The sequence below is a fragment of the Triticum aestivum genome, chromosome 6A (assembly GCF_018294505.1).
Source record: "Triticum aestivum cultivar Chinese Spring chromosome 6A, IWGSC CS RefSeq v2.1, whole genome shotgun sequence".
Taxonomy (NCBI): domain Eukaryota; kingdom Viridiplantae; phylum Streptophyta; class Magnoliopsida; order Poales; family Poaceae; genus Triticum; species Triticum aestivum.
This window is the reverse complement of record NC_057809.1, coordinates 229,811,261-229,822,847: the sequence shown is the minus strand read 5'-3', so window position 1 is coordinate 229,822,847 and position 11,587 is coordinate 229,811,261.

Genomic DNA, 11,587 nt, shown 5'->3' with positions numbered 1-11,587 from the left:
CCGAACTTGGGTAAAACATCGCGTCTCTCGTCCCGCTCAACCCCTCTCAAGCTACCACATAGATGCGTTGGCCTCGCGACTAAGTCCTGACACTAAGGACATCTGCCGTGACAATTCCACGACAGTTGGTGCCCACCGTGGGGCCTGCGCACGGTGGTGTTAAGTTCTTGGAGGGATTTCTTCCAGGGATCGAGAGCTTCGCAATTTTTCGAATGAAAGGAGCCGGTTAAAAAAATCTGCATCATTAATGAACAATCAAGCAGCGTGTGCTAGATTTGGGGCGAGACTTAGGGTTGCATGTCCTTACGCCGCCGCAGGTCGCTAGGTTAACGGAGGTTTTTCGCTGCGGATTCGATCCAGACTGCTGCTCGTATCTAGGGCAGCGGCCGTGACACCTATTCCAAACAGGAATCCAAGACGACGTATCCGAGATGGACACAAGACCAGGCTGGCTGTTACTGTTTGTATATAGGCTTCAAATCATGTAGTGTAATCGCATTCCGCCTGTGCCTAGAGTGGCCGTGGGTCCTGACAAAGACCTCTGCACCTTCTGTCCCTAGTACAGCCCTGTGGTGGCAAATTGATCAAAGATGCCACCTACGCCGGCTTATTCACTGACAGAAGCACGACCTCCAAAGCTCAGAATCACGTGAGAGACAAAAATACTACTTGGCCAAACAGGATTAGAAGACACAGAGGGTTACATGAGTACTAATTGAGGGCCTCGCGCCGCCGTTCAGCCATGCACTGTTTCAGAAGTGGCTGGCTTCATCTTTGTCTCTGCTTTGGCCTGGACGGCCTCGAGCCGTCGTGGCTCCTGCTGAATCGCCACTCCTGAGTTGGCCTACCACCTCTGCCGCACCGTAAGCTGCCGGTCTCATCGAGTTAATTCCGCTGCCGTGCGCAGCCGGTCTCTGCCTCGACTACAGCCTCAAAACCGCGCGACCCGGCCTTGACCACCGTCAGCAAGCCGCTGCTCCGGCATGTTTCTACGCCCGTGTTTTTCGTGAGCCGTCATCTTCACTGTTCGTCTCGCCGTGTCGCTTCCAAGACACCGCATGATGAGCCGCCCATTGCTATGTCAAAAGGTCAGGCCTACGCAAGTCACCCCATCAGCCGCTGTTGTCGAAACCCCCTCGCTTCGTTGCTCACTTCCACCTGAGGGACGTCTGCACAAGGCTCCGCCTCGTTCTTCCACTGCTGCGGCCCTCGGAGGCGGCCTCAGAGGCGCCTTCACCTCGTCAGATTCATTTTTTGTGGAGCTGTAGAATGAGTAGCTGTGGAGTATGGAAGAGCAGTGGTCTGCTGGGATATAAAAATACACAAATACGGTGGGAGTACTTCAACTTGTATGGGACAGTCGCTGTTGACTATTACAACCATGCTTTTGCGCTAGAACTGGCGTGGAGCTCGAGGCCAGACCGACTAGTGCGCATACATGAGATTCAAAAAGAAAAGGGATAAGAGCACAGACGGCCAGCGAACAAATTGATACTCCAAATACCAAGAACACAGCCTGGGGGTGTCTCAACTCACATTTCAAAGCTGCACATCATCATACAAGAATCGGGGCACAAATCCCATCGATCATAGCTCCTACAAACAATCTATGAGAGATTAAGATCAATGGAAATTAAACTTCCGTCAGTATGGGCTGTCTTTTTTATCTGACTATGTCCAGCATCAGTCTGCGTTCATCCAACAAATCACTAGGTGCTTTCTATGTATCTTATCAGCATATATTAAATTGTTTGAGAACAATTACTCTGGTCTCTGGTATTTTTTTTTGCAGGACCATTATTCGTTACAAAGGTGTTGCAAAGGGGCATGCGCCAATATTATTTTTTGCAATGACGCTTGTCCGTGCAATGCTGCTGGACGGATACGTGAGCAAGTCGCCGCCCCCGTTACATCAACACATGTGACTGACTTGTCGTTCGTGCCCACAGCCGACTCACCCGCGTCCGTGCCGTTTCCAACGCCACGACCGACTCTCTTGTCCGTGCGGGATTACAACGCCGCGGCCAACTCTCTTGTCCGCGTCGGCTTATAACACCGTGGCCGACTCTCCCGTCCGTGCCGGCTTACAACTCCGCGGCCGACTCATCTGTCTGCCCCCGCGGCCGGCTCAACTATGATTGATTTCAGCTTCACTGTGGTAATCATCAACTCCGTGGTGGATAACTACTGGCATGACGTATCAGGTGAAATCCATCCAACATATTTTTTTATTATATATTGCTTTCTTTAAAGGAGCAATTACTCCGGTTTGCATGTTGTCCCATGCAGCATTCAAACTGGTCTATATCACGGTCAATTATGAAGAATCTCAAGCCAACTCCTCAAGTCGCCCTGAGACTCGGGGGCTATGATGCCATGGCTCAGTAAATATTGCCAGTTTAAAGGCTGTCAGAAAATTGTCGGTTCAAAATAAAGATTCCGGTTTAAAATCCGTATCAAGAGACATCTCTCTCCCGCAAAGCTTTGAAGCTCTCAATATCCGGTTCAAAATCCCGGTTCAAGAAGAATTTATCCCTTGCAAAAAGTTAAAGGTTGCCCAAGAGGACCTGTTGCCCTGACGTGCGGTTCAAACCTGGGTGTTCTGCCTTATGGGCTCATCTTCATATGATTACTTGGGGGCTTCCTATTCAAACATAGGTGTATTCACCAAGGAAAACATTGCGTTACTACCCTCTTGATGCGGCTATCAAGACAATATTATCATTAGGGTCCAAAGAGAGTTTGTTGCACACCACAACTCAAAGATAGGCACCCGGCGAGCACAGCTCAGAAATATATCACATGGGGGCTTCTGGTTGCAAAGCGGAGTCCTGTCCATTAATCCGGCTATCACACCACAACAAAGCTTGGGAGCTTCACACCCAAGGGGCCAAAGAGAGTCTTGTTGCTACGCACAACTCAAACATAGGAACCCATTGAGCACATCTCACAAAGTTACTTCGGGGCTCTTTGTGTAAAGTAATAAAGAGTTTGAAAGGACCCTTGTAATTTGGTATCGACCCACGGCTTGGAAGCCTGGTGTATTCACCAAAGACCCTGGGTTAACCTGCCTTCATCAAGTAAGCCACTCCTATCCAGGTAATCCTGGCATGACCCGCTGAATATTTGACAAGTTACTCTTATACAGACCCTGCACTTTTCAAAGTTAAAACGACGATTGGTTAGTTGGAGGCCCATCTTAAAAGGCTTTGTCAAATGGTTTAACTCAGCGGCCTGGCAGCCCATGAAAAGCCTCGAGTTTGGGCCTGGCAGCCCTTGAAAAGCCTCGACTACATGTTTTCATTTTCTTTTTGTCAAAGTTTCTTCTCCTTTGATAAGGTTTTAAGGTAAACCGGCGTCCATTGACCGGGCCAGACTATAAGTCATTTCATCAGTCCGGTGTTTCTTAACCCGACACAAGCTTTCAACTATCAGTTGTTAGTACAAACTCAATTATAAACCAGAATTTTCTTAGCTGGGTCTGGCGTTGACTATAAGTTGCCAGGATGATTATCCGGTATTTATTATAACCCGACACGGCTTTATTACAAACCGGCAAAATATGACGGGAGTTATCATACTCAAGATTTGGGTTATCACCATTACTAAAAAAAGATGGTAAACCAACGATGTGATTCAATGTCACAGGTATGATCTATTTCATATTTCATTATTCTTAAGTGGAGCCTTGGTTATAAACCCGGGTTATATGTTGGGCATTATGACCCGTCCGACGGTAAACCGCCAGGACACTTTAAACTTGTTGTATGCAGAAACAGGTTTGTTAAACCGGCCTGGCTTTGGACTATAAGTCGCCAGTATATATATTTGGATTGCGCCATTGGAATCATGCGCTTATAAATAATTGGGTTATATTATTCAAATAGCCAAACTTGGCTGAATTTTCATTATGATATTGAATGAATAAGGTTTTCATACCGGATTATATTATCTTGAATAGCCAACATGGTTGGATTTTTATGGTTATTAATAACCGGTATTATTAAGTTTTCAAAGTCGCTTTAGCGCAATGGCTATTATTTTATCAAAGGATATGATTTATTCTACAATGAAAGGAATAGTCCCGAGTCGTTGCAGGCTTACAACCCGACACTTGGGGGCTACATTATTCAAATTGAGATTACATGCAGGTCTCATGTTGCTGCAAGAATGCACCATGACACTTGGGGGCTAATGCAAAGTCATTTTTACTAGTCTTATTTAAGACCTGACTCATCATATTATAATGAGCCGACCCTTGGGGGCTACCAATTGCCCCTGTCAATAATTCAAGGTACACAAGTTTTCGTCCACAATATTGAAGGATCCATTGCTCAGTTGGTAAAGCACAAAGCTCTTAACCTTGTGGACGTGGGTTCACGCCCTGCGATGGAAGGTACATTATAATATGTTATTTTCATTGAATTACATATCAAGTCCCGGTTCAGTATTATCTTACTAAGCCGACCCTTGGGGGCTACACGTTGCTGTTCAAAGTTTATAAGATTATATTTACAAAGTCCCTTCTCATTATTGCATAATGACCCGGCCCTTGGGGGCTACACTGGTTGATGTTTTTATGAGCATCAAGCAATTACAAGTCCCGGGTTGCTGCAAGCATGACAACCTGACACTTGGGGGCTACATATGTGGAATACTCAATTCTGACTAGTGACAGGGATGAACAAGATGGATTTCTTCAAAATTGGTAGTATTTATATTGAAGCAAGTCTTAAGCCATCACTTTGTTCTGCTCAAGACTTGGGGGCTACAAGTATTATATTATTATCGAAGAAATATTTTTCAAATTCTCTGTTTGAGCAAACCAGATTGACCCGGCGTCACCAATCATTATGACCCTGTGGCTGCAATCCGGCGTCATCAATAATCATGAACCGGCATTGTGAACCGGCGTTGGCAACAATCATGACTCGGAATTATCAGTTTTTATAACCCAACAATGGTGGTAATCATAAACCGGCAAGTTCTACATCTTCAAGCCGGATGTATATCAGATGAGTATTTCAAGACAAATATTTCTTAAGTCGGCGCTTTGGAAGCCGACTCAAGTGGATTATTCTTCACAATATTTCTCTATGAGAAACCAATGATAGCAAATTGAGTATGAAGCTGGCTTATTGGCCTGGATTTTCTAGAAGAAGGAAATGACAAGGAATTAAGGATGATCAGGTGGCGGTTTACAAGAATTCTTAACACGAAGCATAATCTATCAAGTTTGTTCTTGTGTTTGTTTTACAAGATCAGTTTAACATGGATAAATCCAAATAAAACGGGGGCTAATGTCGGGGATATACCCCGTGGCGTAAACCGGCCGGAAGTATAACCCGACTGACTTGGCGGTTTACTTGAGACCCGGTTTACACTTGGTGATTCACTGGCGACCTGCCCTGACCTGGCGGTTTACAAGAAACCTGCCGGAACATTATGACACACTGCTGACCCGGCGGACGGGTCAGATGAATGACAAGGCCCAAAAGGCCGGTTTATGTTAATGGTGGGCCGGTTTAAGAAGAAAGGCGTGAGGAATATTTACCTTACAAGGAGTTAATACCCGGACTTGTATCTGATTTGTATTAGAAGGTAGACTAGTCCTAATCCTAATAGGACTCCACATGTAACCCGCCCCTTCAACATATATAAGGAGGGGCAGGGCACCCCCAAGAGGGACAAGATTCACAAGTTCCACAAGTTGGACAAGTTAGGTTTAGACAATAGCTCTCAAGATAGAGCACTCTTGTAACCGTGATCATCATCATCAATATCAATGAAGCAGGATGTAGGCTTTTACCTCCACCGTGAGGGGCCAAACCTGGGTAAAACATCGCGTCTCTCATCCCGCTCAACCCCTCTCAAGCTACCACATAGATGCGTTGGCCTCGCGACTAAGTCCTTACACTAAGGACATCTGCCGTGACAATTCCACGACACTTTTGACGCGACAAAACTTATGACACGCTCCCCAAGAGCTATTTTGGCCCAAGATGTTTCGTGATGTCCCCGCTTCACCAAAAGATGCTCTAGATGTTGCAAAGCTAAGTCACAATCTCAAACACATGATTTACATATGCCTTTACCTATTCCACACCAACCTTGGGAAGACATTAGCATGGACTTTGTGCTTGGATTGCCTAGGATTCAAAACGGCAAGGACTTCATATTTGTTGTGGTGGACCGATTCTCTAAAATGGCTCATTTTATCCCGTGCAACAAGATAGACGATGCTTCACATGTTGCCAATATCTTTTGTAAGGAAATATTGCGTCTACATGGAATACCAAGGACAATTGTCTCGGACCGCGACGTCAAGTTTTTGAGTTACTTTTGGAAGACCTTATGCGCCAAGCTTGGAATCAAGCTACTCTTCTCAACGGCTTACCATCCTCAAACTGAGGGCCAAATGGAGGTGACGAACCGAACACTCTCCACTCTACTACGCGTCTTGATCAAGAAGAACACCAAGGAGTGGTAGGAGTGTCTACCAATCGCCGAGTACGCCTACACCGTGCAAGACATTCGACTACCGGCAACTCCCCCTTCGAGGTCGTCTACGGTTTCAACCCGTTGTCCCCATTGGACATTCTTCCTCTACCACTACAAGAGAGCATCAACATGGACGCGAGCGACCGAGTGAACCACCTCAAGAAGATGCATGAAGATACAAGGCAAACCATCGAGCGCCAAGTACAACAACTCGTGACCAAACTCAACACCCACAAGTCTCCAATGGTGTTCCAACCGGGTGACCTAGTTTGGGTACATCTCCCCAAGGACCGTTTCCCCAAGGAGCGCAAGTCCAAGCTCCTTCCACGAGCTGATGGTTCATTCAAGGTACTCGCACGCTACAACGACAACGCCTACAAGGTCGACATTCCATGAGATAAGTACAATGTGAGCGCACATTCAATGTCAAAGACTTGGCCAAGTACCATGGTGATGAAGATCATGATCCGTGAACGGATCTCTCCCAAGGGGGGGGGGAGATGATGCGGAGCATCCTTCCATCATCCCCATGGACTCTACACCAATACATCAAGCCCCACGTGAACCTGTGGCAAGAGCTAGAGCTCGTGCTTTGGAAACCAAGGTGAACTCCTTCCTACTTAACTTGCATACGGATACGAACGGAACATTGTTGCTACCTCACCAAAATATGCTATGTCTCATTAGGTACAAAGAGGAACACCACCAAGAGGCTCAGGAGCATCTACAAGGAGAAGACGGACCCGCCCCCAAGGCCACGCGGACCAAGACGGAGTGCAACAGCGGCAACACAGGATGTCCCAGGCGACCCCATGCGCACGGGCCCCCGAGACCGCATGCCCACGGACTATCCAGGGAGTTGGCGCTGGAGCACCCCATGTGCACGAGCCTGTACCGTGCCCACGTGACCCCCGTGCGCACGGGCCTCCCAGGATGGCCAGCTGAGATCTCCGGTTCAAGCCCCTCTTCGTCCACTTTGACCCCAAGCCTATATAAACCATACCTAGGGTTATGTTGAGGGTTAGCAAAGTATTTTAGAACACAAAGAGGGCTTTGCTCATCTTCCTCCTTTTGGAAATCTAGACCTCCTCTTGGAGTAGCTCCTTTTGGAGATCAAGCCCTCCTTCTTGGCGAAGATCCTCTTGGATTCAAGACCTCACCTTGTGGGAAGAACTTTACCCTAGTGCTATTTTCCTTGAATTGTTCATGTAATCTTGTGGATCTCTTTTGTGCTAATCTACTGGATGTGATATTTGGGTTTGTTTGAGTGATTTGTGTTCTTGTGTTCTTGAGTCTTCTTCCTCTTTCCCGCTCCAAGTGTGAAAAGATCCCCTCTAGGGTTTCACCCTACAACAATGAGTCTTGCCGAAAGTAAGCAATTTGTGGAAATTGTACGCAAGCATGGAAGTCACCGAAAGAATCAAGGTATTTGGTTTGAACGAAAGTTCAATGCCAATGGAGTTGAGTGGGAAGAACATCAATACCCCAAGAAGAAGTTTGTTCCACAACAAGAAAAGTATGATCCTACTTCTTTCCAAGGGACACAAGCTCAAGATGATCTTCCACCACAAGACCAAAAGCAAAAAGGGAAGGACACGCTTCAAGACAAGATTGATGCATTTGAAGAAGCTCCTAAGGCCTTGGTCAAGTGGGTTCCCAAGACTACATCAAGTTCCACTTCATCAAGTATGACTACAACTCCAAGGATTCCCATCAGGATGATGTGTATCCCGAAGAAGAAGAACTAGAGAGTTCTTAAGGGTGACTCCGCCAACATACTTCACTCATATATTTTTGGCAAGGACAAGTGCAAACAACCTCCACATCTTGCACTAGTTCAAGGAGTCACAAACCCTCTTGTTGGTAAGACAAGGGACAAGGTAACCTAATGCTTTCATGGACATCATCTTGTGTGTACATCACTCTATATCTATGGATATCCTTGTTTGTTCCTCGTGGGACTAACCCGTATAGGTATTGCAAGTGCAACTCACTCCAATGGATTGCTCCAAATGATCTACATCAACATCGAGCATCCACATCTTCAACACCTACATGAAGTCATTATCGACAAAACCCAAGGTTAGTTCATCCCTCTTACGGGGGATATCACATCTAGGGGAGATTTACTCTAATCAACTGAGCTAAAGCAACTCTAAAGGTGTGAGCACAACAACTCTTTATGTAAAAGTGGTAACCCCACTTGTGCTTAAACGATGAGTATGACCTATGATCAAATGTTCTCATTTGACTCCTCAGTCAATATACTCAAATATAGTGACCTAGTCATCGCCAATTGCTTGATAGATGCTAGAGTGTTTGTGCATGCTTTACCACACATTTCATTTTCCATTTTATTGTGTGAGCATGTTGCTTGCATATTTTACTCTTTCAAGGACATCCACTTGTTGTTTTGATTGTTTGGAGTTTTCTCTTTTTCCAAGTGGATGGACAACAATGACTAAGAACCTCCTCTAGCTATCTATGCTTTTCTCGTGTCAAACTCTATTCATGCTACATCACAAAGTTTGATCAAGTCAGATTCAAACCACTCGGTGTGAGGAGCACTCGGAGTCCCCGATTCGCCATAGGCTTAAACTTCCAAAACCTCTTTGTGCATTTCAGTATGACCAAGTCATCCACTTCGGTCACACCGAGTTCACCAAGTTGATCTAGGTTTTCCATCTCGGTGCAACCAATTTGAACTTTTTGGTCACACCGAGTTGCAGTAACCGCTTGCGATTTTGCATCTCGGTGCGACCGAGTTGTTCCACTCGGTCACACCGACAGGGTCGGGATATATATACCCACGGGTAAGAATTTGGAAATTTGTTCAAACCTCCTCAGCCCACGCATATCCTGCTCTGCCTCCTCGGGTCTCCAGATCATCTCATCGCCACCAGCGACCTCCCGCCGCTAGTTTCCGTCACCGTCAATGGAATTCGGCTCCACCGTTGTCGCCGTAGCGAACTCCTGCCGAACTAGGTATGGGTTCGATACTTTGTGCTATTTCCTTACTCTAATTCCTAGCACATTGCTTTGCCATGATCATTACCACGTATGAAAACAATCTATCCATAGAAAACATCCTTTAGGTTAGGTTTGACTCGAAAATTTAGGGTTAGGTTTCCGCTGAACTCATCTCGGACCGATTGAGTTGTATAAATCGGTCTCACCGGTTTGTCTTAGGCCATTGCACATGCGTTTTCGGTCTGACCGAAAATTGCAACTCGGGGCGACCGAGTTCGACTCTCTGTGTAACCCTAGCAATCTCGGTGCCACCGAACTATGACTCGGTCTGACCGACTTCACTAGTTTAGGTTCCAAAAGTTGCTTCGGCATCACCGAGTTTATCAAATCAGTAGCTCCGAAATGATTTCTGTGGAGAACTAAAACTAAGTTTTTGACTCATTTGTTTTTGCAAAAACTCTTCACTTTGTGATGCTCATCTATTCTACCTCATCTGTATCTATTCACAGGGTTTGCTGTCAGTTTGCTTACCAAGATGTCTGACCAAAGTGAGAGCCAAAACAGATCTGAAGGGCCAGTGCAATTGAGTGAGGGCACTAGTCCCTCAAGTACCTCAGATGATGGCAGCAGGAGCACTCCCAGTAATTTCCCAAAGGCAGCCACCAGGTCAAGGAAGAAGAAAACCTCAGATTCTGAAGATGAGGACTATGTGGCCACTGAAGAGGAAGTCACCTCTAAGAACAAGGTGCTAAAGAAAGAGTATGGTACTGCTGCGACAACCAAGCCAGGGTTGCATAAGAAGGCACTTGCAAAAAGGATTCCTATGTCTAAGGCCAGAGCCTCCACTCAAGAAACTATGGAGTTCACTCTTCAACCAAAAGAGGCTGGAGATGGCAAGAAGAGGAAGGAGAGGGTTAAGAAGACCACTGCCAGAGTGCTTGGTAGATCCTTCATCATGAGAGAGCTAGAAGAATATGAAGCAGAAGAGGATGCTGAGTCGAGGGCTGCCACATCAAAGCCCAAAACTGCTCCCAAAGCAACAGCTCAAGCTCAGAAGCCTTCTAAGCCCAAGAGAAGCACCAGAAACATTCCTGCTGAAGAGAAGAACAAGGCCCAGTGCCTAAAGTCGAAGAAGAAGATGATGAAGCCCAAGTGCTGAGAAAACTGAAACCCAAGATTCTAGATCACAATGATGCTCATCTAGTGGCTGAGGACATGCTCATCAGAAAGGATGCCGGATTGAGACTTTGCAGGCAGTCTGATCCATATGCTATAAGGAGGAGAACTACAGTGGACTATAGGTTCCACACCAAAGAACAACAAGACTTCTATGAGACCATTATGCTTGACAAGAAGCCAATTGTCAGTGATATGCGATGGGTCGATTGGGAATTTATTAATGAGAATGAGGATCACTTCATAGGTGTACATGAAAGCTTCAAAGCTTGTGGAGTTGACAAGTTTGTTGAATATAAGCTCACAAAATGGAATGATGAGCTAATCATGCAATTTTACTCCACTGCTCATTTCTATCCAGATGGGACGATAGTGTGGATATCTGAAGGTACAAGGTACCAATCAACTGTAGATGAATGGTCCAAGTTGATTAATTCCCTAGAAGAGCAAGAGGATGATTTGGATGTGTATGCCAAGAAGAAGAAGGACCACAACACAATGGCAAATATGTACAAGGAGATCCCCGATAAAGCTTTGGAGACACACAAGCTTGGATCTATGCACTATTTGTTGTCTGGTCTGCCCACTATCAACACCATCTTAAGGCATACTTTGTTACCCAAATCTAGAGATCACAAGATGATAAGGGGACATTCCATCAACTTGGTGCAAATCTTTGATGTACCACAAAATGTCAAGGTCATGAGTCCAATTGTGGAGACAATCAAGAGGACAGCTGCTGACCAGAAAAGATCTTGTGGGTATGCTCCACACATTCAGGTGCTCATCAACTCAAATATGGGCACAGGTACTTACTTGTTGGATAAGGAGCATTTAGCCATATACCCAGATTTTGAAGATAATGAAGTTGTAATGAATGAGAATGAACCTTCATCAGCACAAGCACAAGAGAAGAGAGCCAAGGCAAAGGAAGAAAAGG